The following is a 4,850-nucleotide window of genomic DNA, read 5'->3' as shown; positions in this document are numbered from 1 at the left end:
CAGTATCGTCAAGGATCCCTGTCACTCTGGGTCATTCCCTTTTCTAGAAACATAGAAACATAGAAAACCTACAGCACAATTCAGGCCCTTCGGCCCACAGAGCTGTGCCGAACATGTCCCTACCTTAGAAATTACATAGCCCTATTTTTCTCAGCTCCATGTACCTATCCAAAAGTCTCTTAAAAGACCCTGTCGTATCCGCCTCCACCACCGTTGCCGGCAGCCCGTTCCCCGCACTCACCGCTCTCTGAGTGAAAAACTTACTCATGACGTCTCCTCTGTACCTGCTCCCCAGCACCTTAAGCCTGTGTCCTCTTGTCACCGCAGAGAGTTGTGGACACAGGATGGAAACCAGCCTCCCCTCCGTGGACTCCCATCTACACTCCCCGCTGCCTCGGGAAAGCAGGCGGCATAATCGAAGACCCCCACCCACCCCGGACATTCTCTCTTCTCCCCCAGGCAACATCCTGGTGAATCTCTTCAGCATCCTCCCTGTCGCTCCGCACCCTTCCTGTAGCGTGGTCACCAGAACCGCGCGCACTACCCCAACTGCGGTCTGACCGACGTTTTGTACAACTGCAAGATGATGTTCCAGCTCTTATGCTCAATGCCTCGGCCTATGGAGGCCAGCGAGCCAAACGCCTTCTTCATTGCCCTGTCCACCTGTGTCGACACTTCCAGGGAGCTGTGGATTCACACACCCCAAGGTCTCTCTGTACATCAACGCTGCGATTTACTTGATAGGTCCCACCAGAATTTGGTAAATTGGTTTACTGTTGTCACATGTACAGTAAAAAACTTGTCTTGCATACCGTCCCTCTAGATTAATTCATTACACAGGTAGTACAAGGTAAAACAATAACAGAATGCAGAATAAAGTGTCACAGTTACAGAGAAAGTGCAGTGCAGGTAGACAATAAGGTGCAAGGGCCACGACGAGGTAGATAGTGAGGTCAAGAGTCCATCTTATCGTTGTAGGGGACCAGAACATCACAGAAACCAGCCTCCCCTCCGCGGACTCCGTCTACACTCCCCGCTGCCTCGGTAAGGCAGCCGGCATAATCAAAGATCCCCACCCACCCCGGACATTCTCTCTTCTCCCCCTCTCCCATCAGGCAGAAGATACAAAAGCCTGAAAGCACGTACCACCAGGCTCAAGGACAGCTCTGTAATAAGACTATTGAACGATAAGATGGACTCCTGACCTCACAATCTACCTCGTTGTGGCCCTTGCACCTTATAGTCTGCCTGCACTGCACTTTCTCTGTAACTGTGACACTTTATTCTGCATTCTGCTATTGCTTTTCCCTTGTACTACCTCAATGATGAATTGATCTGGATCGGTGACATGCAAAAGTAATAAACCAATTTACCATATCCGCCCCGTTCAATCTCTTCCACATCTATCAGGTCTCCCCGTCAGCCTCTCTCCGCTCCAGGGAGAAAGGACCCAGCCCCTCCCATCTCTCCACGGAACTGAGACGCTCCGTCCCACTGCAACGTCCTGGGGAACTTCCTCTTATATTTTTGTTCAGGGAAACAGCAGCCACCCCACGGCTTACTCCACTGGTGTCCTGTGGCCTTCTCAACATAAGATTTCTTTATTAGTTACACGTATATCGAAACACACAGTGAAATACATCTTTTTGCGTAGAGTGTTCTGGGGGGGGGCAGCCCGCAAGTGTCGCCACGCTTCCGGCACCAACGTAGCACGCCCACAACTCCCTAACCTGTACGTCTTTGGAATGTGGGAGGAAACCGGAGCACCCGGAGGAAAGCCCTGGGGAGAACGTACAAACTCCTTACAGACAGCGGCCGGAATTGAACCCGGGTGGCTGGCGCTGTAATAGCGTTACGCTGACCGCTACACTACCGCTGCCTGCCCGAAACCTTCGCTCACCGTCCCTGGGTGGGCTCGAACCACCGACCTTTCGGTTAACAGCCGAACGTGCTGGCCAATTGCGCCACAGGGACACATATAAGGAGGGTAACACTTTGCGTTGACAATCGACTCCAGATCCCAGCCCTCTGGGTGACGCCGGGGAACAACAGCTCACCTCCCAGAGACACACAGGAGACGGCAGATGCTGGGATCTGAAGCAACACACTAACAGCTGGAGGAACTCAGTGGGTCAGGCAGAGGGGGGACGGACAGACGATGTTTCTGGTCAAGACGCTTCACCTGCACTGAAAGAGAAGAGGGGAGGTAGCCAGTGATCGGGAAGGGGAGGGGCAAGAGCTGGCAGGTGGATCCAGGTGAGGGGCAGGTGAGAGGGCCTCACCTCTGATCTGGGCACAGTGAGGCGTCCGGAGTCATTCAGATTCAGTGAACTCGTTTTTATCTGCAGATTCCTGTTGTGGTGTCTGTGATAATGGCTCAGTCGGGCTCTCTCAGCACTCCCTGACCTGGGGTTTGTCCCCGCATTTCACAAGGTTTACATCCCTTTGTTTACGCTCTCTCTCTCTCTCTCTCTCTCTCTCTCTCTCTCTGTCTCTCCCTCCTCCCTCTCTCTTTCCTCACTCTCTCTCACTCTTTTTCTCTGTCTCTTTCCATTCTCTCTCTCCCTCTTTGTCTCCCTCTCTCCCCCCTCTCTCTCTCTTCGTCACCCTCTCCCCCTCTCTTTCTCTCCCTCTCTCTCCTCTCTCTCTCTCCCCTCCCTCCCTCCCTCTCTGTCACCCTCTCTCCCTCTCTCTTTCTCCCTCGCTCTCTATCTCCCCCTCCTCTCATTCTGTCTCCCTCTCTCCCTTTACCGTCTCTCTCTGTTACTCTCTCCCTCTCTCGCTCCCTGCCTCTCTCTGCTTCTCTCTCCCCTGTCTATCCCTCTCTCTCTCTCTTGTTCTTTCCCCATCTCTTCCTGTCTCTCTCTTTCTCTTTATCACTATATCCCTCTTTCTCCCTCTCATTTCTCTGTTTCTCACCCCTTCTCTCTCACTCCTCCCCTCCCTCTCTGTCTCTGTCTCTTTCTCCCTCTCTCTGTCTGTCTCTCCTTCTCACTCTCCCCCCCACCACATCTCTCTCTCTCTCCTCCCCCCTTCAACTTCCCTCAGTAAACTACCAACCAGATGATATCAACGATGACTTATCCTCACGGCAACCCTGGCCTCACCCTGCCACAGATAATCCATTTACCCTATCCATTCCTTCCTCCTCTGTCTCCAACTTAAAACCAACTTGTTTTCTCTCTTTCCCAGTCCTGAAGAAGGGTGGCCTCTGTTTCTATCCCCACAGTGACTGCCTGACCTGCTGAGTGTGTCCGGCCTTGTCAACACTTCCCCATTGCCCCCCTCTCTCCCTCTCCCCTCCTCTCTCTCTCTCCCCTCTCTCACTCCAACTCTCTCTCTCTCCCTCTCTTTCTCTCATATGTTATTGTCCTTCTCTGTACGAATATAATGCTGTTCCCCTTGATTATCTCTGCCACTCTCTGGCCCTTTCACACCCTCATTTTCTGCCACATTCCCCCCCCCCCCCACCATACCTCAATCTCACTTCCACAGAGAACAGAGAGTTTGAAAAGGGGGTTATAATCTGACCAGATCCCCCTGCTCTCTCCCCTACTGGATCTGCTCCTTTCCCCCTCCCCTTTCCTGCACTTCTCCCCCACCCCCTCTGGGGTAAGTTCACCCCCTCCTCTCCACACCACCCCCCTCCCCATTCCTACTGGTCTTCCACCCTCCCCTGCACCCCCTGAAGCTCTCCCTCCCTGATTTACTCTGCCCCAAATTCCCCTCCCCAGTGCCGAACGCCCCAATTCAATCTCTCCCTCACCTGCCTCGCTCTGGGGAGCACGGTCGCGACCTTCCCGGCCTCTCCACGGGACAGGAGATCCCCGTCCCCCGAGAGGCTTCCCGAGAAATCCCTCCACGCACACACACACACCCACACCCACACCTACACACCCACACACACGTTCTCTCTCTCACACACACACACACACACACACACACACACACACACACACACACACACACACACACACACACAGATACAGACAGACACACACTCATAGAGTCCCAGTGCACAGAAACAGGCCCTTCAGCCCAACAGGTCCCTGCCGACCAAGATTCCCATCCCAGTTAGTCGCATTTGCCCGCGTTTGGCCCATGTCCCTCTGAACCTTTCCCATCCGTGGACCTGTCCAAGTGTCTTTTAAATATTGTTAATGTACCTGCCTCACCCACCTCCTCTGGCAGCTCGTTCCATGTACGGACCACCCTCCGGGTGAAGTTACCCCTTTTAAATCTCTCCCCCTTTCACCTTAAACCTGTGCCCTCTAGTTCTTGATTCCCCAACCCTGGGGGGAAAGACCGTGCGCATTCACCCTGTCGATGCCCCTCATGGTTTTATACACCTCTATAAGGTCACCTCTACGTTCCAAGGAATACCTGCCCAACCTCCCTCCAGAACTACTCTCTCACTGTCTCTCTTGCTCAGCAGGGCTGAGTTGGGCCTGTTTCTGTGCTGTGTATCTCTGTGACTCTCTGAGCACAGAAGCAGGAACTTTGGCCCACAGTCTCTGTGCCGGCCCTCAAACCCCTCCCCCCGTCTCCACCGATCCCGTTACCCTGCACGATCTCGGCCAGTCCAGTGCCAGTCCGGATACTCCTTGAGCGCTGGGACAGTCTCTGCCCCAACCCCCAACCCCTCAGGCAGTCCGTTCCAGATTCCAACCACCCCCCCAACCCCAGGGAAAAAAACTCCCTCTCCCCTACCCTCAGACCCCCTCTACACCCCTTCCTACTCACCCTGAAACTACACCCTGTAGTTTTGGATACTCAAGGGAGAAAGTTTCCGACTCTGTACCTTATCTACACCAGTTTTAATGGTGCCCACCTCAACTGGGTCAACCCCC

At 53.9% G+C, this 4,850-nt stretch overlaps 1 non-coding gene across 1 annotated transcript; it reads right to left on the bottom strand.

Moving 5' to 3' along the window:
- Positions 1-1,900: 1,900 nt before the first annotated feature.
- Positions 1,901-1,974, bottom strand: trnan-guu (transfer RNA asparagine (anticodon GUU)). The gene has a single exon. It is a non-coding gene; the product is annotated as a tRNA-Asn (tRNA).
- Between the last annotated feature and the right edge of the window lie 2,876 nt (positions 1,975-4,850).

The sequence above is a fragment of the Pristis pectinata genome, chromosome 39 (genome assembly GCF_009764475.1).
Source record: "Pristis pectinata isolate sPriPec2 chromosome 39, sPriPec2.1.pri, whole genome shotgun sequence".
Classification (NCBI taxonomy): Eukaryota; Metazoa; Chordata; class Chondrichthyes; order Rhinopristiformes; family Pristidae; genus Pristis; species Pristis pectinata.
The sequence above is the reverse complement of the archived record's forward strand: the minus strand, read 5'-3'. Positions and strand labels throughout refer to the sequence as shown.